Below are 22,248 nucleotides of genomic sequence, written 5' to 3'. Positions count from 1 at the left end.
TCATTAAAAGAATCAATCAAGCAAAGAGTTGTTTCCTTGAAGAGATAATATCAACAAAACCTTAGCTCAACCAACACAAATTAACAACATTAGAGATGATGGGAGGGGGTGCATTAGAGCAGATAATAATGAAATTTAGAGGGTCGTTATAGCACACTTTGAAAAAACTGTTTCAGAAAATTAGAAAATAGAGGAGAAATAGGTAAATTCATAGACACATGTCTACCAAAGTTAAACGAGGAGCCTATACACAATCAGATCTACAACAATTAATGACTTCGAGGCTCTAGAAAAGTCTGTTGTATTTGTTACTTTTATTGTCACTGTGATCAAATACCTGCAAAGAGGCAACTTGGGGAGCATTTAGTTTGGGTTATAATTAGAATATACTGCATAATGTCAGAGAAGCCATGCTGGTAGGGTTGTGAGGTGGCTAGTGAAATTACACCCTTTGGAATCAGGGAGACATGGATGCTGGTACTCACCAGGATTGCTTCTGTTTCTCTTTGTATTCAGTTCAGGCCCTGTAGGATGGCACTACTTGCATTTAGGGTAGGTTACTACTCAATGTCTTAGTTACTGTTCTATTGCTGTGAGGAGACACCATGACCAAGGAAATGTGTAGAAAAAAAAAAAACATTTAATTGTAGCCTTGCTTATAGATTTAGAGGGTTAGTCCCTCCCTGATCATCATGGCAGCAGGAGACAGGCATGGTGCTGGAGCAGTAGCTGGATGTCAGAAGGCATCTAGGAGAGGCAAAAACTAACAAGTGACACTCTGGAGACGGGTCATCATTTTGCGTGGCTGCCATGGGTAAACTCTGAATTTCAGGGCCTTCAGAGATCTCATCTCAGGATTGATTCTTGTTGTTATGTCTTTCCTGTCATTGTTAAGCAGTATAATGATTCCTGGGCATTAGCCTACCCTATTGGGTAGGTTTTCTGCAAACCAATGAAGACATACTCTCTTGTTGTAATGTTATGTAGACAAACTGATGATTTCATATTTCCTAATAATGATTCTATAGAATTTCTAAATTTATACAAGTAGTTTTGAGCCCTCTATAGTATGAAAGCTGCAATTAGAGTTCTGTAAACCTTCATGTGTCGTGAGCTAATTGCACTAGGATATAGAAAGCTGGCTTGGAACACATTTACAATCAGGGAAGACATTCCTTCTAGGCTATCCGTGAAGCCATTATCTGATAACACAAGGTCATAAGCAATTTATTGTAGGTGCAAGGACAGAAAATAAAATATTGGCTGGAGCTATCAATACAAAACTTCAAAACTAATGAGACACAAGGCAGATGGTTTGCCTTTTGACAAAACCATGTTGACTTGTAACATCAAATTATTGCTTTAAACTTTTAATGAACTTATAGAGCTAGAATATGGATAATGAATGTTTAGTTAGGAACATGGAAACACATGTAAACATTTCTTCTTTATGTCCTTATTGATTTATGATGAACTTTTCAACATAAAGATACTCGGAATACCATGTGGTCATTGTTCTGAGAAAGTATAAGAACTAAGAATGTCAATGAGAGGGGGCTGGAGAGATGGCTCAGCAGTTAAGAGCACGGACTGCTGTTCTAAAGATCCTGAGTTCAAATTCCAGCAACCACATGGTGGTTCACAACCATCTGCAATGAGATCTGGTGCCCTCTTCTGGTGTGTCTGAAATCAGCTACAGTGTACTTATATATAATAATAAATAAATCTTAAAAAAAAAAAAAAAAAGGAATGACAATGAGAAAGGGTTCTTTTTTTCTTCCTCTCAGGAATAAAGATTTGAGCCTCTTTTCAAAGTGAGTGTTTTTCTCTGCAAGCATGACTTTCTCTGGCTGGCAGAGTTAGTACCTGATCTCAAATGGTATTACAGAGCAGTAGTAATAAAAAACACAGCACGAGCCCCAATCTGACACGTAGACCAATGAGATGGAACGGAGGACTTAGAAACAAGCACAGGTACACCCAGCTGAATTTTGATAGAACTGTCAAAAACACATATCAGAGAAGCAGCAAGCCCCTGAAGGGGAGCTGGGAAACCTGAATTTCCACATGCAATGAAACCAGATCCTTATCTCTGCACAAAAAAACAATTCAAACAGACCAAGGCCTTAACCGAAGACCCGAAACTTTGAAAGAGCTAGAGAAAAGCACAGGTAAAGCACTCGGGGATGCAGTCCCAGCGAGGACTGTACAAGCAGGACCACTGAGGTTTGGTCTGTTACAATGTATTGGAATGCTAAATTCCGTCCCTGAATGAAGGTCTAGTTGCCAGCCACAGTTATCAACTTTTGCCGTGCAGAACTTGTTCCTTAACTTAAAACTATTGGTTAAATAAAAATGTCTACGGCACATGACGAGGATTAGAGGTAGGTAGGTTTTAAGTTAGCTGGTTGGGGTTGCAGAGAGTGAGAGAGGAAGAAGGACAAGGGAGAGAGGAGGAGGCCACCACAAAAGAAGATGGACCAAGAGCACATGGCCATGTGTAATAACCTCTAGGAAGGAGCCAGGCCAGCAGTTAGAAAAGTAGATAAGCGGTAACCCCCAGTAATTGTCAAAGCCAAATAAAATAACTACAGTCTGAGTCTCATTCATTTGTAAGCTAGATGTGGATAAGTTTAAGTTAAATTAAATTAAATTGGACCCTAAGAACATAAGCTCCCATGTTCGTATGACATTTGTCAATCTCAAGAACTGACAAATGGGAATACATGAAATTAAGAAGCTTCTGCACAGCAAAGGAAACAATCACTGGAGTGAAGAGACATCCTACAGAATGGGGGTGGGAAGGGGTGGGGCAGGGAGGGTGGGGTGGGGGAGGGCTCTGCTGGCTACAAAACTGACAGGATTAGTATCCAAGCTACATAAAGAACTCCAAAAATTAAGCATCACAAAACTAAATTGTCTGATCAATAAATGGACAAATAAACAGAAGAGGTCGTACTCAAAAGAAGAAGTACAAAAACGTCAATAAGTACTTGAAAAGGTGTTCAACATCCTTACCTATCAGGGAGACGCCAATTAAAACTACTTTCAGATTCCATCTCACCAGCTAAGGCTAGCTGGTTAACAGAAAACGTCTGTATCATCCAGCCATAAATCCTGAGGAAAGAGCTGAAAGAATACAAGTTAGACACCACAGCAGTCAAGGTATACAGTCCACATGGATGTCCATCAACAGATGAGTGAGAGAAGACAATGTGGTTCTCAGACACACACGAGTTTTATTCAGACACAGAGAAGAACAAACAATTATGTCATTTTTCTGGAAAATAAATGAAATTGGACATCATCGTAATAGGAAAAATAAGCCAGACTCAGAAAAATATCAAACGCTTTCTTTTATAGGCAGAATCTAGATTTTGATCATTATATAAATTGGCCTTAGTGGTGCTGGCCTCTTATTCTTCCTACTTAGCCAGAGGAAGTAGTGAGACTGTCCAGGGCAGCAGTTCCCAACCTGTGGGTTGTGACCCACTTTGGGAATAGAATGGCCCTACCACACTATGAGGAACTGTACTAAAGGGTGGCAGCATGGGGGAGGGGGGTGAGAACCACTGGAGGAGAGTGAACACCCGCCCAACAGTGGATGGGCAACAGGTAAGACACTGGGTAGTGAGTTAGCAGCAGAGTACCTGTTACAATGAAATATGCTCGTTTTTTTAGAAATAAAAAAAATAGTGCTCAGAGAAGTTTGAAGGAAATAATATGCCAGGTAAAGAAAACAACGTGTGTGTGCACACGGAACCTAAGACCTTACTAGAGCAGACAGCGATATGGCTGTAGTTCATGTGTGTGACCACATGGGGGCAGCACACACAAGCCCAGCTATTCTTCAACAGTCAGCCATTCCCTCAGGTAGATCTCGCCTTTACACCACAAGATGCTTTACCCACCCTTTCCCAAGTGCAAGGATTCAGAAAGCCACCCCCTTCCAACACCCTATGCCACCCCACTGCTCACACCCTCTGGTAGTTTCTTTGCCCTGTGGTCATGTACCCCAGACACTGTTCACCAGTCTTCACTGTCCTCCCAACTTTACCCCTCCATTTGTCTTTGAGTGCAGAGATAGTTGATAAATGGGACCCTTCAGGATGGTAGAGAGGGTCCTGCTGACCCAACAGATGGCAGGGTATATTGTGGTGTTGAGGCATTTGAGGGTGGATGACGCTGGCTTTAGATTAGGGTTTTCAGTAGACATGGAGGGTATAGCTAAAATCTACATTTTGTTACATTTTGAAAGATATGAACTTTATAGCTTTTTTTTTTATGATTGTTGTTATTGGTTTTTCAGGACAGAGTTTTTCTGTGTAGCCTGGCTGTCCCGAAACTCACTCTAGATCAGGCTGGCCTTGAACTCAGAATTCCACTTGCCTCTGCCTCTTGAGTTCTTAATTAATTAATCAAGTCTGCTTTCTCTTGAGTGTTGGTACCTTCTGATGTTCTCCTGGGGCAGCAGGCCCGTTGAACTTGGAGGTGGGGTAGGGTGAAGAAGTGCCATGAAAACTGTGAGTTTCTCAGGTAGTTGGGCAGCTTGGTGTTACAGTCTCAAGACCGCGACTAAACTGAGACGGAACTGTGACTAAACCCCAAACCCCAAAGGGCACAGGATAAAGATGTCTGGGGGAGGGTCTTCTGCTAAGTCCAGCTCACTGACTTCCACTTAGGAGAAAGTCAGAATCTTTCTAGGGCTAGAGAAGTGATGTTGCAACGTGCCTTAGATCTGCCTCAAGTACCACTGCCTTACTGACCCGGTAAAGAGGTGGCCAGCCTCTTCAGAGGGTCAGGGACACAAACTGATGTAGGGAGAGGACCACAGAAGAAGACAATTGTGAGGCTTCTCTATTCTTTTCTAGTTTCATTGTTGTTGTTTTTGTTACTGGGTTGGGTTTTTTTTTGGGGGGGGTTGAGCTTGGGGGTTTTGTTTTGTTTTGGAGACATGATCTCTTTCAACTTAGCCTTGTCTTGAACTCACCACATAGACAAGGATAGACCTCCAGAGGGTTGGAATTACAGATATCCACCACTACACTCAGTATTATGCCTTTGGTTCTGGGAATGGAACCCAGGCTAGACACACATTCTTCCGTCCGAGCTACATTCCCAACCCCTTCCCCGACTGTTTTGGGACTGTGTTCTGGTCCTCCAGGGTCTGGGCTCAGAAACCCAGTCCTAGGTGTTTCCAATCCTGTACCAGTCATATCGGGCATCCCTAATGTTTATCTGATCTAGGGTAGGGGCCATTTCAAGGTGTGGGACCACCCACCGGGGCCACTGCTGAGAACATGAGTCAGGTCTGGTGACCAAAGGCTGCAGAGAAGGGTGCCTGGAAGAAGCCAGGTGTGGTAGGAGTTGAAGGTCAACCAACCGCAAGAGGTCCGAGCACCCGAGGACCCCAAACGGGACCCTAAGGCAATGGGCTCTGCCCCCCCCCCCCAGGTCAGCCGGGCAGCTCCGGGAATTGCAGGCGGCATCTATTTCAGAGTTTATGGTAAGAGGTTGGAGCCTGCACACACAGACAGCACACCCCACCCTTTAAGGAAGTGGAGAGGAGAGCAGCAGGGGTGTGGTTAACGACCGAGAGGAGGAGGGGGGGAAAACAACCTGTCAGCCTCTTACTCAGTCTCTGCGGGCAGAGCCGCGCGTCCTACCTGCGGCGGCTGCACTCACCTGGCCCAGCCCGGAGCCCTGGCCCGAGTCTGCGCCTCGCCCGAGGGTAAGTCCTGCGTGTTCCTACCCAGCGCCGGGGTCAGGGACACGCCGATCGCTCGACTTAAGTGAAAAGCTGGAGAGGGTCTACAGTTCAGGTCCTTCGGGGAGCTTGAGAATTCCTGGAAAGGTAGCCAAGGACCCAGAAAGTCGCAGGCGCCGAGCAGGTGCTTTCCCTGAGCTTGCCGCCCTGAGCTAGGGGGTTGGGGAGGGGGGGGAGAGAAGGTATCTATTTTTGGAGTTCTTTTTAAGACTAAAGGGTGTTTCTCCCTTTTTGTCCTGTTATCTTATCCAGAGAGGGGCGACTAGGGGTACGGTCGAAATCGGCTCAGCAAAGCTGCTTGTCTCTATAGGTTGGATTCGGGAACTCCAAACCCAACCGAGGGCTTCAGAACCCAACTTCAGCTCTAGCTCAGACCTCTGCCCAGGCGCGGCGCTCTCTTCTCCCCAGTGCCCTTCGGCACCCATGTGGTCTATCTTCCCACCCCTGCACCACCCCGATCCCCAATCTCTGGGACGTTTTGGTTTTGTTTGTTTGTTGTTTTTTTCCCCCGAAGCTAGAGCTTTAAGACAAACGGGCTTCTCCAAGAGGAACCATACCATAGTGTGTGTGTGTGTGTGTGTGTGTGTGTGTGTGTGTGTATTCGCGCTGAAGTTCCAAAGTTCACACCAGCCACACTGGTTCATTTTGAAGCTGCTTTCCCCATGCCCCTTGAGGGTTAAGTTCTGGGCTGCTGTTCCTGCTGCCAGGCTGTGCGTGGGCAAAGCTTTGGGTGGGTGAACAGTGAGCATATGGGTGATGTTCTGAGGCCCACCAAGCCCTGCCACCTGCCCTCACCCTCAGCCAGATGACACCAGTATCTCCCATCACCCCTATACTGGAAGCAAGATTCTGCTGGGCTCCTTGAAGGAACCAAGCTGGAACCTGAGGGTTGGGGGTGTTGGCATTAGCCCGGGAGAATTGGAAAGCAAGAGGGAGAAGAACCTTTGCAGATCTTGTGCCAGTCTGGAACCCGCTGAGACAATGTGAATGGTTTGGAAAGGGTAGGGGTGCCAGGAAGTCACTGTGTGCTCAGGTTGACAAACTCTCGCGGTTCACAGTAGCTACCGGGTGGGGGCGGGGGTGCAAGAAATGCAGAGCAGGGGGTGGGGGAAAAGTGACTCACGACCCTGGGGAGGAAGGACGAAGTCACATTCATAAGAAAGACCTAACTTTGTCAGGACAGTCTGCCTTCTTTCTTTCACTTACTGGCGTCCTTCCTGCACCCAGGTACTCTGTCAGGTGAGGGGAGACTTGGAGGAGCTTGTAGCTCCAGCTGCCCAGGGCAGAGCTAGGATGGGCGGGACTGTCGTGAGAAGAAATAAAGTCCCACCAATACAGTGCCAGAGGGTGGGCAGGGACAGGTCCTGAATCTTTGTGGCAGAAGTAGCTAAGAGAACTGAAGATCAATGGGGATTAACTAACCATGGAGAAGAAAGCAGGTCAGAGCCTGAGAAGGACAAATCCGAGGGTTAAGAGCGGCAAGAGATACCGGGAAACCGAAAGCAGCCAAGAAGCCCGGCTTGTTAGGAGCCTAGAGTTCAGGGGCGAGGGGGAGCTGCAACCTTAGAGGATGCTCCCCAGGCCTGGGAAGGCGTGCTCAGGCTGCCATGGCAACTCCTCTAGGAGCAAAGCTTGGAACCTCGGGCTGCTTGAAACTTCCCAGGGTGCCTCCACTCTGGGTGCCAGATTTAGCAAATGAAAACATGGGGCATTCAGATTTGAATTTTAAATGTTTAAATGTGTTGAAGACTTCGTTCTCAGCGTTAAGTATGTCTCAATGCAGTATTTGGGATATGCCTAATACTCAGACGTTACTCACAGTTTATCTGAAACTTTACAGGATGTCCTGAGTCTGTCTGGGATGTGGAGGCTGGTATTCTTCTGTCTAGACTGTGAACTAACCCAGCACCTTGGGAACGGGCTCAGGGCACATTTATTTTGTGACAAATCCTGACAGGTCCGGTTGGAGGCTCATTCTATGATTGGTCATGATATTGCTATTGAGAGAAGAAAAACAGCTCAGTTCACACATCTGCACAGCAGAGGGAGGGTCTAGGAACCGAGAAAGCAGCTAGTCGTCTTGGTAGTACCTTGGAAAGACACTGGATTCTCCCAGCCTCAGAGCCTATTTGTTTAGGTTTCAGGTAGGAGCCTTGACAGTGTATGAAAGCCCCACTTGAGTGCTATGTATATTAACTTGAAAGGACACATTCACAGACAGTGACTGAAAGAGCATCCACAAAGTGTCTGGGGTGTCATCTTCTCCTTTTCGCCTTTGTAGAGTGCCTGGAGATCTCAGGGAACCTGCATTGGCTTGGTTCCTGTTTCTAGTGAGAAAAGTTTGCCTCTTGACAGAGGCGGGCGGGAGGGTGAGTGAGACAAAGTTATTTCTTCAGGGTTCCTTACCCATCCAGGACCCTGCTTCCAAAGACAGAGGAGACAAAGGGCGCTCTCCCTGGAGGGCAGCGGGTGGGGAGAGAGGACTGGCTCAAACCTTAATTAACTGGAGAGAAGTATGGACGGATGAAAAGAAAATGTGCTTAAAACACCTCAAAAAAATGCACCATAAAATTAAGTTTTCATTGTCCTTCATTTTATAATAACTTCCTTATTAGAAAACCCAAGCTGGGGCTAGAAGAAGGAAGGGCACCCAGTGAAACAGGCCCTGGCTTTAATGAGAACATTCCTAAGGAGACCTCCTAAAAGGAGGGAGAGAGAGAGAGAGAGAGAGAGAGAGAGAGAGAGAGAGAGAGAGAGAGAGAGAGAGAGGAGAGAGAGAGAACTGTGTTTCCCTTGCGTACTAATGGGTTATATTAAACAGTCCTTTTCTTCAGTGGTGAATCTCTGTCCCCCAGCCCAGCCCATTTTGTCGCCAGTCCCTTTAGGGTGTCATTTATCCGATAGAAATAGAGAATAGAGATATTCTGCTAGTGAAACATTCAAATGATATGTTGTTTATATTTACATGCCCCAAGGCTGTGCTAGGTCCCGCAGCAAAGGCAAGTGTGGCTACAAAGACCCACCAGGTTTTCAAGTAAAAGAAGCATTACACACACTGAGAGAGAATGTGGATGCATGTGTGGGGTGCAGGCCACATAAGCTATCAGCAGTCGTTGCTCCCCCACACTTCTAACTAAGATGGACAAAGTTCCTCCTAGAGTTAACATGCCCAGCTCAGAGATGTGCAGGAGCTTTGGTGTGCAACATTCCAGCCTCACCATTTTTCAGGAATAGAAATCTCCCTAACCCAGGGCTGCTTAGCCCTTCCTGATTGATGGGGTCCCCAGTCTCTCATACAGGGCTGGGGACTTATTATCTCCAGCCAAGGGAATGGGGACTTCAGGGAGTTAACTAAGAGAGGCACAGCTGAGATGGTTTGAGAGCGAGAGCAAGGATGAGAGATGGGAGGGGTGTGTGTGTATTGTGTTGTGTGCTTCTCTTATCTTTCAGGCTGGAGGGAGAGCCAGACCCTGATAGCACTAAAAAGCAGGAACCCAGGGTTACAGTGACTCTAACTGGACCTTCTCTGTGACCTTCTGAAGGTCATTTAGCTGTGGCTTCCTTATCTATAAGGCAGAGGTGGTAAGATGATGTCATTCATCTGCATTAGCCAGGACACAAATAAAAGAGAGATGACAGCCGCCATCACCCAGGGCAGGACAGGAGAGCCCCCTGTGGCCCTTCCTGAGTCCTGTGCTGTGCTGGGTCACCCTGTGAGTGTCAGAGTGGTAGTCTGGCGGAGAAGCCAGGCCTTGAGAGCACTGGGACTGTAGACATGCGCCAAGAAGTATAGACTATTGTTTTATTAATTAATATTATTCCTGAGAAGGGATGCTCAGGTACCAACTTAATAACCTCTGTCAGACATAAAACATAACAGACACAGAGTAGATACTCAGAAGTGTGAACGCTCCCATATCTTGAAATTTACGGGCTACATCTGAGCCTATTAGAAGCTACTGGTTGTTGTTGTTGTTGTTGTTGTTGTTATTTTGTTTGACTATGTAGCACACAAGTTTGGGGTGGGGCAGGGGTGGGGTGGGCGAGGGGGGTCGTGCAGGTGCCTGTGTATGCTTGGTATAGGTCGGAGGTCAGCCTCAGGCATTATTATCCAGATGTGCCATCGGTCTTGATTTTCCAGATGTGCCATATCGGTCTTGATTTTCCAGATGTGTTGTAGTTTCCCTTCCTGCTGCTGTGATCAAGTTCTCTGGCAAAAGCAGCTTGGGGGGGAGGGGGGGATACAGTCAGCCATGGCAGGGAAGTCAAGGCATAAGTCACTGGAAGCAGCTGGTCACATTATAGCCTCAACCCATACATGGTATCCCCCACAGTGTGTGTGTGGGGGGGGGGTCTTTGCACCCCAATTACTGCAATCCAAACACTCCTCCACAGGCAACTCCAGATCCTAGATCCTGTTGAGCTGACACCACCGATCACCACAGGTTCATTTAGCATGAACTTGCTCATTCTGCCCGGCCAGTGGGTGACTAGCAAGCAGCAGGAAGAAGCCTAGCTTAGTCCCTCCACTGCAAGTATCAGCTGTGCCATTTCTCCTGCCTGCTTCTGCTTTAAGTTTTCTGAGATAAGATTATGCTGTGTACCCCATCTTGGCCTCAGACAACCATCGCCACCTCCACCTGCTGCACCTCTCCCCCCAAGTCCTGAGATTTCAGGGATGTACTGCCATGCCCAGGAATTTTTTTCTCCCCGGTTTGGGGACAGAATTGAGTCTCTCACAAACGGCAGGCAGACACCCTCTGCCAGTGAGTTCCACCTCAGTTTTTTCTGTCCTATTCCTGAAGCCATAGACCAATCTGACATGAGAAGAACGTTTCCCAGGTGGTAACACAGAGAGGCATGAGGCAAACACCCAACAGTTTTATGTTGGCTCCCCAACTCCCAAGCCAGCATGCTCTGGGTCAGCTCTTGGCCAGGAAAGATGATACCCATTGATACCCATCAGTCCCTGGAGCTTGAAGAACCATTTAATGGTGTAGGCAGCAGAACACGGTGGCTATTCTTTCTAGGCCTTTTCATTTGGCATGCAAAGCTCTGAGCTGTGTGAGGGGGTGGCGGGGAAGGGGGCAGCCTTTTGAGTCACTCTGCTGTTTCTCAAGGTATAATTATTACTCGAGATGACAATCTGATTAAGAGAGCAGACTCCAAGCTGCACATTTTGATGCATTTCTACCTAGATGCCATGGGCAGATTGATACAGGGTAGAGTTTGGTTGTTTTGAGAGATGGATCCTCCAGACAGACTCAGGTGGTCTTACTGGTGGGTACCTCTCTGGGTTCTGGCTCTCTCTAGCTTTTCCTTTTGCCCAGTGCGAAAGGGGACAGGACACTTACAAGGCACATGAGAACGTGATTGACACTCAGATGGACCATAGCCAAGCCCAGAAAGGTCGAGCACCTCTATAGCTCACATAATGTTTTCTCCCTCCCAACTCTGTTGACATTGTCACTAACATTCCTCTAACCACACATTTCGTGACAACACACACACACACACACACACACACACACACACACACACACACTCTGCCCTGCCACCTCTGCCTCCTCTCCCCAGTTTGGTGTCTTTCCTGTACCCATGGGCCTGCTGGGATTTTCTTCCCAGTTTGAATTTGGCTCTCCCACAGGGTTCCTCTCTGCAGCAGAGGTTCTGGCCACTTGAAGCAGGCACACCGTGTCCTGGTTTCTAAAGCAGCTTTGTCCTCTTTCCACTTCCTCCAGTGCCCAAAGCTCTTTGTTACTCTGCAGCAGCAGCAGCAGCAGCAGCAGCAGCAGCAGCAGCAGCAGCAGCAGCAGCAGCAGCAGCAGCAGCAGCGTTGATAGCACAGTTCCAGTCAGGCTTCTCAATTCACCTCCACACCTTCTGACTCAGGGGGTTGCCTCTCCAGGTACGCTCAATGCTGGCTACCCAACATCTGTACAGCTGCTCTTAGCAGCATCCGGTTCAGTCCCTTCCACTAATGACACGGATTCTGGGCTCTGATGTTCACAGTCAACAACTGAAGTAGTCTTAAGGGGGTTGGTTGTAAGTCCTGTGGGTCCCAAGCTTCAGGCTTAGCGCTATGGAGCCTCCTCCTGAACAGTGCTTCATTCAGTCTGAGTAAATAAAGACCTGGGCTTGAGAGCTGGGGCTAAATAGCTTTGAGGAAGTTCATATATATATGTGTGTATGTGTGTGTGTGTGTGTGTGTGTGTGTGTGTGTGTGTGTGTGTATGTATGTAAAGAAGTGTCACCGTCTGTCTGACAGAATCCTTGGGAGAAATGCTTGATGCCTGTCACCATATCCTATAAAATATCACAGGCATCATGACAGGAAAACAAGATGGTTTGGGATCAGAACGATGTGAATTCTAGTCTTAACTTATTTTCTATCTGCATGAGCTTACCAAGCCTCAGCTTCTCACTTGTAATTCATTTCCCACATTTGTCGAATGTTTCTCTTATCCTCCCCACCCCCCATCTGAAGGCTCTTACCTACCTCAGCATGGTCACAGTGGGGAGGGGAGGGGAAGGGGAGGGGAAGGGGAGGGTACCACATGGAGAGAAATATCTTTAAGAGAAGATGGAGATTTGTGGCACCAGGAGAAAGACACTGCATGCAGAAGACTAGAGGAGTGAGACTACTTCTGACTCAGATGTGTCACAGAGCTTCCTAGGAAGGTTAGGGAAGGAAGCACTCTGAAGAGAAAAGGAAGCTCCATTTCCATTTCCGGGAGGTTGGCATGCTGCTTGTGTACAGAGGAAAGTGTAAATGGGAGCCTGCAGGAGGGAGGACCTGCAGAGTTGACTGACTCATTCTAGGTGGGGCCACGGGTAGCAAAAAGCCAGAGTCCTTACAGGTGAAGAGACAGATAAGACCTGGACATGGAGGCGGAAGACTGTGGACGTCGTTGGGAAAGCTAGCGACTTTATTGGGAAGGTACCAGTGGGTGCTGTTGAAAATGTTGAGTTGGGTGAAGGGGCTAAGGTCCGATTTGGGGAGCAGGGTACAAAGTAGACAGCTTAGCAGAGAACTTGAGCTTGTGTGGGGTGCAGACTTTTAACAGTCCATGCACGGTGGTCTCAGAGGTTGAGAGCAGTTTCCAGCAGCGTATCCAGGCATCAACCAAGGCTTCAACCTTCTTGGCGCTACAGTTTTGTTTTATTTTTATGAATTTAAAAGCTGGAAGGAAGGCTTATGGGAATGTTTGAGCATATAGATTGTATAGGTCGTTTGCATTCTTCATGACTCTTTTTTGTTTATGTTGTGGATACTCTCTCTCTCTCTCTCTCTCTCTCTCTCTCTCTCTCTCTCTCTCTCTCTCNTCGTTTGCATTCTTCATGACTCTTTTTTGTTTATGTTGTGGATACTCTCTCTCTCTCTCTCTCTCTCTCTCTCTCTCTCTCTCTCTCTCTCTCACACACACACACACACACACACACACACACATGCATGTTCCTTTTGATGGACCTTGATGTTCCCAGGTCTGCGTTCACTCCCATCCTGCCCTGTCTACAGTATCCCATGGCGGTCTCTGAACACACAGCAATTAGATCTGCAGATCTTTCTCCTGCCGCATCTCCCGAGAGCCCTCCACTTCCAAGTCTAGGAACATCCCCACTGGAGTGACTCACTTTAAACTGAAGTCCTTTCCTCTCACCAAGGTCTCTCCTTCCAGCGCCCCACCTCCAGGCTTTGTTCTCTCCACACACCCAGGAGGCTCACCCTGGCTTCCTACCCATCCTCTGCGCCTTCACTTTCCCCGCTTAAAGCTCGCTCATCTCTGAATCCCACAGATTCTTGTTTCATGCCTCTCATTCCTTCCTTCCTTATTTTATGGCCTCTACTCAAAGCTCAGGCCTTATCATGTAATGCTACTAAACAGAATTAATACCTCTCTCCTCCTCCCATCCCTAGGAGCTCTCCTGGATGGAATTCCAAATTCCTCAAATTTATGATTCAGGGCCCCCCTGAATCATATATCTATGCCAAGCTGCCTTGGTCACTTGTACCCACAAATCTCTATTCCTTTGGAGAACACCAGTCCCATCTCGCTTTTGCAAACCAAGTCTTACCTATGCCTGTCCTAAAGCTTGCTTCACAACACACATTGAAAACCATGTCAGCCTCCTGGCTTCTTGACTGCCGGGATCTGCAGATTTTATCAACACAGCTTCGCATTCAATTCTTCTTAGCCAGGGAGGTGCATTTCCTTCTTCAGTCCTTCATACACCCTCAAATCCCATAGTCACGGGACTCCGTGTCCCCATCACTCCTTCCCCACACACTCATGCCTGTCTGAACCTGGCTACACAGACTAGCTCTTCCTCATTCCTGGCACCAGCCGTCACGACATCCAGTTGTGACACAGAAGACATTATCAAGCCTCTTAGCCTCTTCCTAGATAGCTGTCTTCCTTCGAGGCAGAGGTTTCCTAAAACCCAGAGAGGAGTCATGGAGCGAGATAAGGAGCCTGTAAATGCCTTTACAGACACACTTGAGAGTCCTGCGAATGCTCCAGGCTCTGATACAGTTACTAGCTCTTTCATCTTGCTCTGAGATTGTCTGGGCCAGGATGAGGAAAACCAGAAGATGGAAATCGGGGTGGCTTCAATGTAACGTTGAAAGTACACAGGAGAGAGACCCACAAGGCAGAGATTAGCAGGGATCCCCAGGAGCAGTGGCAATCGTCAGTGTACGTACTGTCGCCTGGACTTCACCCTTACAAACCTATCTCGTGTGCCTGTGGACTCTGAGCTTTTGGCTCTTGAGGTCTTGAGAGGTGAGGACTCCTGGTGTATGTTAACTGTTTATTTTTCAGAGTAATCTGTCATCCTTAGTGGGAACCTGACTCTATAGAAAGATACCGTCCGTGTGTTTGTGTTGTGCCTCTAACCTGTGTTCACACCTAGAGGTGCTTGAAAGATTAGAGAGCCTTGCCCTGGGTTGGTGAGCTTGGGTTCGTGGTAGGCACAATGTGGGAGTTGTCCACACGGACTCTTTGAAAGGTGTGTGATTTTCACCTCTGAGCTCACACATATGCCTATGGGAAGAACGTTCATAGCTTTCGCTTCATGTCCCAAGGAATCTAGGGCTCAAAGGATTAAGACATCGGGGCTAATGAGGTAGCTCAGTGGTAAGAGTACTTGTTATACACGCACATGGACCTGAGTTTGAACCACTGGCATCCACATAAAAATCTGGGCATGGTTAAAAGTACCTATAATCACAGCTCTGGGGTTTGCGTAGAGATAGGAGGATCCCAGAACTTGGTTGTCAGCTATTCTAGCTGAATGAGGATTTCTGGTTCAGTGAGACCTGCGATCACTTTTTCTTGGCACTTCGACTAGTTGTGGGTCTCTTTCAGAGAGACCCAAAAGAAACTGCAAGAAGAACTTTCTCTGATTAGAGGTGAGTGCTGTGTTATCTGTGACTATCGGGATAAATATTTAAAAAGCAGCTGGACACCCTATCCGTCTGGTAAAGTGGTATTAACGGGTTGTCCTCTAGGGGCTAGGACCTTACTAACCAGGGGCTCTTAATTATGTTTACATTACCAGGTCTGAGTTCCTGCCTATTGAGTGGGTCTTAATTCCAACCAGATAGTTGTTGGTTAGCCCCAAGGTTAGTACCACAGCTGCACAGTTGGATGGATCTTCCAGGCCAGACACTATTGCAACAGTGAGTCGAGGGTCTCCCTTCCCATGAAGCCTTGCTGCCTTTGATGCCAGTTGTTTTCTCAATCTTAGCCATGAAATATCAAAGCAATTTTGATTGAGTTTCCGTAGCTGCTAAGGATATTTAATACTTTAAAAGATACCTTATAGTAATTTTTATTTATTCTTTTGAGAACTCCTGGTTCAAATATGTGGTGATTGGGACAAACCCTTAGGTTCATCTTTGAGTGACTTAGTCAGCAGAAAGTGAAGTATTTGAAGGGGTTAGAACGATTAGGACAGGAGGTCTGGTTGGAGGAAGTTGTCACTGGAGGTGCTCTCTCTCTCTCTCTCTCTCTCCCTCCCTCCCTCCCTCCCCCTTCTCTCCCTCTCCCTTGCTGTAAGCAAGTCCCCAGGTAAATGCTTTCTTTTATAAGAGTTGCCTTGGTCATGATGTCTCCTCTTCACAGCAATACTAAGACAAAAATCTACAACCCCCTTTTTTTTTTAAATTGGGTCATTTGATTTTTTTGTTTTCTGAGTTCTTTGGATCTCATCCTCTATCAGATGCATGGCTGGCAGACTCTCTTCCACCCTTGTGCTTCGCCCTCACTCCATTGCTTCCTTTGCTATACTGACTTGTTTTAGTTTCATGGACTCACATAGTCCATCGTTAGCCTTGATTCCTGGGTAAATTCACAGAGTCCTGTTCTGCACTTGTATCTTGTAGGGTACTGCCTGTGTTTCCTTCCAGCAGCTCAGAGTTCTCGGTTTCCCACTGATGTCTTTAAGCAGTCTGGAGTTGATTTTTCTAGAGGGTGATAATTAGGCTCTGATTTTATTTTTCTATGTGTGGACACCCAGTTTTTCCAGCACAGTTTGTTGATGCTGCCTTCCCTAGGCTGTGTATTTTGACACCTTGTTGAATATCAGATGATTACAATTGTGTGCAGCACTTAAGGCTACATTTTATTTTCCTATTCCTTACTCGATGGGCAATTGTTATTTTTCACTTTTCAACAAGTATAAATATTGCTACTGTGAATCTCATGTGCAAGTTTCTGTGTGGATAATATGGTCCCATTTCTCTCAATTACATACTTCAGAGTAGAATTGATAGGTTACATAGGAACTCTATGTTTAACACTTTAAAACATTTTATTACATTTATTTATTTGCCTGTATGTGTGTATTCATACTAGGGCATGCCATGTGTGTGTGGAGGTCAGAGAACAACATATTGCAGTCAGGTCTCTCCATCCTGGGGCTCAAACTCAGGTCAACTGGCTTGTCAACATTGTCTTTATCTGCAGAGACACCTTGCAATGCTTATATTTAACATTTTGAGTAGTTGCCAAACTATTTTACATAGTGTTTGCATGGTTTTAATTATCAACAACAAAGCACGGTTCCTATCTGCGGTGGGTTGAATGAAAACGACCTCATAGGCTCATGAATTTGAATACTTGCTCTCCAGTTAGTGGAAATGTTTGGGAAGAGGTAGGAGGTGTGGCCTTGTTGGAGGACGTGTCACTGGAGGGTGGGCTTTGGGGTTTCTGAAGCCTACTCGAGACTCAGTCTCCCTGTCACTGTCTCCTGACTTTGGATCAGGAAGTAAGGTCTCAGCTCCTGTCCCAGCACCTGCCTGGTCCCCTGGTCCCCATCATGATTGTGACAGATTCACCCTCTGAAACTGTAAGCAAGTCCCCAATTACATGCATTCTGTTAGAAGTTGCCTTGGTCATGACGTTTTGTCACAAACAAAGAACCGTGACTGAAACTCTATTTCTCCGTGGTCTCAGCTGCTGTTGATGATTTTGACTTTAATCGTCTCCGTGGAGATGTCATGTCTTATTAAAATTTCCTTTTAATCTTTTTAATGACGAATCATAGTGCGTCTTTGTACAATCCTTATGGACACCCAAGACGTTTCCTTTGAAGAAACACCATTCGTATCCCCTGGAAAGTATTGATCATCCAATCCATTGCTCTTTAAAGGGCTTTCTGAAACACTTACTTTACGGAGCTATGACTTTAATAAAAATGACCAAATCTAAATTATTGCTTGAAAAAGAAAGCAGTTCTGTCAAATGACCTTTCTAAGCATGCCCAGCTAGCCAAACCACTCAGGGGGCCTCAGACTAAGACTTTTCCCAGTTGACTTTTGTTTGAAATGTGGTAATTTAGAGAGAAATTTATAATTTGAAAGATCTGAAAGGGTTGGGTATTAAATTTCTCTTTTCTGATTTAGTTTGGGGGGAGGAGAAACCTTTACCTTATAGTTATGCAGATGTGATATTTAAAAAAAAAACGGGTCAATGGATGCCAGGATGGGTGGCTGATGAAGAGATGCCAGGTAGATGGATGGATAATGACGGGATGGAGGTACAGGTGGACAGATGGAGAGGTGGAGAGTTGGGTGAATGATGCATGGGTAGATGGGTGGAAAGAAGGAAGGGTGTATCAATGGACTGGTGAATGAATGCACCAGAAAAGGAATGAACAGACATCCAAGCAGCCAGACCAGGCTTTCTGACTTCCCTTTGGATCTTCTTGTTTCGACTCAGAAAAGTCGATTGATTTTCAGTTTTTCACTCCACGGAGCTATAGAAGAGCAGGTTTTCTATTGCAAGTTTGAAACAAGATACTATATTTCCTATTGCTTGGACTATCTTTGAAAAGATGAGGGCTTGCTTAGCTCTTAGATGTGGCACAAGATTTTATATGACAGACACCTGCTTCAGGGACAGGACACACAGTTCAGGGACTTCTTACAGTTCGCCACATTCATGTCTTCCCCTGTTAGCACTTTTCCTACCATAGTGAAAACTTCTGGGTCACTGTCAGTCTCAAGGCTACTTTTCTTCTCTGGTGGTCCAGGTGGGACAGGCTAGCCAGAGACCACAACCCCCCCCCCCCCCACGACTCACCACCAGCTTCCAAGGACAGAAAACCCATATGGGCTAGCGAATGAAGCTCTGGTGTCCGGGGACAGAGGAAGCGAAGGAAAGAGAAAGCACTCTAGGCAAGAAGGTAGGAAAGGAAGCTGTGGCCAGATGCATGAACATATGGCAGACATGGGCCAAAGCTGCAAGGGAGGACTTTTAAAGCTTCAGACCCTGGAGAGAGAGGGGAGAAGTAGCCGATGCTCTGTGGAGAGGCTTTCATGGCAACAACACGAAGGGTGGGTGCCTGTAAGATTCACTCAAGAGGGCGTACAGTGGGAATTGGGTTCTGGGAGCAAGATTTAATAGGGAGCATTCTGGGTGGGGCTGGGACATTTTTTTCTTTTCTCTTCCTTCTTCCCTCCCGTTCCCTCCCTTTCTCTCTCTTTTGTTCCTTCCCCTCCCCTCTGTTCCTCTGTCCCTCCCTCCCTCCCTTTTCTTTCCCACCCTCTCTCTGCTCTTCCCTTCTCATCCTTTCTCTTTTCTCAAGTCACAGTACTGTATAGCTCACTCTAACCTCTCACCCACTCTGAATCACAGGATGACCACGAACTTCTGAACCTCATGCCTCCACTTCCAGATTGTGGGGATCACAGCCATAAGCCAACGCCCAGTTTATGTAGCCTTAGGGCTCAGTCCCCGATCAAGGATTCATGAAGGCTAGGTAAACACTCTACTGACGGAGCCCAGCCCCAGCCCTGACTCCTTCCTTTGCTGACAATGATCAATGGCTTTGGAATTAGGCATTCAGATCTATATCAGTTAGAGAAGGCTCCAGATTCATTCTATAGGCTCATTCTATAGACTCTTAGTTCTCTCTCTCTCTCTCTCTCTCTCTCTCTCTCTCTCTGTGTGTGTGTGTGTGTGTGTGTGTCTGTCTCTCTCTGTCTCTCTCTCTCTCTCTCTCTCTCTGTGTGTGTGTGTGTGTGTGTGTGTGTGTGTGTGTGCCCAAGAGTAGGTGATTGTATTTATTCTACTTATTGTGGGCCAGGTCCTATGCTAAGCACTGGGCATGCAGAGGTGAATAGTTAGCTACCCTCCAGGAAAGGAAAGCTCCAGCGCTTACTCCATGAGGTGCCAGAGACCAGCACAAATTTCACTGAGTCTCTAAGGCCAGAGATACCAATGCTACCAACGGGAGGCTAAAAAGACTTCCCAGGTGAAGTACTTCAGGGGTGGATGGTGCTAAGCCAACAGAAGAGTGGCGACGTTCTTCCCACTCAGAGACTCGGAAGACTGGCTAGTATGGGCGCCTGAACAGCTCAAAGTACCAAGAGTTAGCAGAACTGTGGCATGAGCAATGCAAACAGGATATAGAGAGGTCCTCTGTCGTGGTGGCTTGGCACTCAGCATGATTCTCCAGCAGCCAGAAGCCATTGAATATATAGGAACAGAACATTCAGCTATACAGGTTTTAAGGTTGGGAAGACAGTCAGCATTTTGTTTTTGATAGGAGGATTCTGGCCCTAGGCCAGAGGAACTCTAGTGCCAAGCACAGAGAGACTCCAGCTGGGAGATTTGCAGACAAGCTTTCTAGGGTGTGGTCAAGGGCTATGAGCCAGGCTGTGTCATTGATGTACAGCAGGGCACTGTGTAAGTCCCCCAGGGACGTAGACCTCAGTGCCTGCTATCCCACTTGGGCATCTGTCATTTCACAGCTGCCCATAAGGCTGGCGGCCAGAGAAGCCGATGGTGTGGAATGATCCCCCAAGGGCTCGTCCACGAGGAGCCCACTTCCTGCCTTCTTCTTTAGTCCCAGTATAGGCTGTGGAGGAAAGGGGCAGAGGGAACAGAGGGCTTGGCCAGGTTAGCAAGAACCAACCTGCCTCCAGCAGAGGTGCAGAGGGTGAGGCAGGGCTTACTCTACAGGAATGGGAAACCCACAAAGAGTGCGCCTACCCAAAATGCACGGGTGGGCAGATATGTGGTTTTGCTCTGACAGTTGGAACAGGCGATTACAACGGATTCCCAGAACGTCTGGGGTATGTGTGCAGGGCGAGAGGACTCTGGCATAGGGAACGGGCTGGGTGCTGACAGAGGCTCACACACCCCTACCCCCCCCCCCCAGAGGCCTCTCCTAGAGCACGTGGCTGCTCCACTCAGCTTTGCCTGGCAAATGTTTTCCTGAGATAAAATTATTTTTTCACAAGTACACGCTTTGCTAAATGAAGCGGTGGGAAGGCTGGGGCCTTGTTTTGTGCCCTCAGCTTCCCAATCTTAATCCAGCAGATGTCAGGGTGCGCAGCTTGTACCCCGGGAACATTTGGTCAGATCTGGGGAGGCTTTAGAGAAAAGGGAGGTGGAGGTCGGAGACGGCCTCTGGCCCCTCTGGGAAGGATCGACAGCAGAGAGACTTGGAATAAAAGACATGGGGATGGAGCCTTACCAACTGCCGCAGTAGCTCACACACAGCTTCCACTGCCCAGGGATATGGCTACTCCAGAGAAGAATAAGCATAAGCAAAGAACAGGTGAGGACCCAGGAAAAGCTGGTGGTCTCCTCACAGTGATGATCACCTCCTTGGCTACACAGTGACCTTAGATTCCCAGCATAGCATGGAGTCATGCTTCCTAAGGCCAGAGACTCACCGAAGCTTGGATTCCTGGCTCCAGCCCCGCGTTTTTGTGCTTGTCTGGAGTAACGGTCTGAGCATCATTCATCCTTCTGACAGCCTTTCGAGTAAGCCAAGGGCCATACTTTGAAATCTTCTGGAGTAAGGGGCTATAGAACAGCCCCCTGATAGCCCTTCAGCCATACTTCTTAAGGGAGTGTATTAGAAATCCAAAAGCTTGGTGAGAATTCTCATGTCTGTCTACACAGGCAACGATTGCTTCCTCTTTCTTGTTTTTTTTTTTGTGTGTGTGTGTGGGGGGGATGGTGGTGGTGGTGGTGTTCTCCGTGTTTCCTCTACCCAAAGTGCTTCTAATGAACACTGCTTAAAGCAGCAATGCTGGCTGGTCAAGGTGACCTTCCATCTGCTCCAGGAACACTGACCAGTAGGCCGGTTTGCCTGGCTTTGCTTTTGTCTCTCCATACTCAGCACCATCCCTGCTGATGCCTACCTGTCTCCCAAACGCATGAGTCTCTGTGCTGTTTGTCACACAGGCCTCTCCTTCTGCTTTATGGCATCCTTCATTGCACAGACAGCTTCCTCAATGAGCTCATGGCACCAGAGGAAGTCTTGGTTGCCTGTGTCCTAGGTGATGGGTTAGTCACAAGGAGGCTGTGGCTGTTGTCTGCTGTAGGACAGGAAGGGACTAGAAACAAACCGAGACCAAACTGAGTCTCCCCCACTCCCACTCCCAGAAGCCCACGATGTGGGGATCTAGCTACAAAGGTCCGGGCAATTGGAAAGAGGGGATAGCTGCTGGACCCACCAGGAGCTGAGCTGGCTGAGACCCACAGTCCATCAGTTCCTTAGCCTTGAAAATAGTTTGATTACCAATCTTATCCAGGGAACTGCCATCCCTGGAATTGTATCAGGAATGTTTTATTCAAGCCAAAAAGAAAAAAAAAAAAAGGGCCGCCTTTGGTGACTAAATCTGTCTCAGGAATTTCAGCTATGATCAATTCCTCGTTGTTAATTTTTAATTTCTTGGGCTCATTTCTTCATCTCTTCCAGATCGTTCCCCATTTATACCTCTGTGGACACAGAGCTGAACCTGCCTTCCTGCCCTGTAGCTCTTCTCCAGCTCCCTCTTGGAGCTCCTTCCCTCCAACCTTGTCTCTTGAGTCTTGCTCTTTGATTCAGTCCATGCTAACAAAGTCCCTGGTGTCCCTCGGGATTACAGGGTCCCCATGACCTGTGTATTCCTCACAAAGCCCAGAAGCTCTGGCAGGTTTCAGGCACATCTCTGGGAAGTTCTGCCCTTTGCTGTT

General features: G+C 47.2%; 1 protein-coding gene across 3 annotated transcripts in view; it reads left to right on the top strand.

Moving 5' to 3' along the window:
* The first annotated feature begins 5,565 nt into the window (after positions 1-5,565).
* Positions 5,566-22,248, top strand: part of Ptk2b (protein tyrosine kinase 2 beta) — a 121,226-nt gene continuing 104,543 nt past the window's right edge. For 2 of the 3 annotated variants that reach the window (XM_021204087.2, XM_021204085.2), the window contains exon 1: positions 5,566-5,731. The gene's annotated coding sequence lies outside the window, so the exon portion shown is untranslated. Of the gene's footprint in view, positions 5,732-11,539; positions 11,676-22,248 lie in introns of those variants that run through there. The other variant, XM_029541375.1, reaches the window with a different exon arrangement.

Source organism: Mus pahari, chromosome 8, assembly GCF_900095145.1.
Source record: "Mus pahari chromosome 8, PAHARI_EIJ_v1.1, whole genome shotgun sequence".
In the NCBI taxonomy this organism is placed as follows: domain Eukaryota; kingdom Metazoa; phylum Chordata; class Mammalia; order Rodentia; family Muridae; genus Mus; species Mus pahari.
Note: the sequence above shows the minus strand (reverse complement) of the source record. Positions and strands in the feature narration are given on the sequence as shown.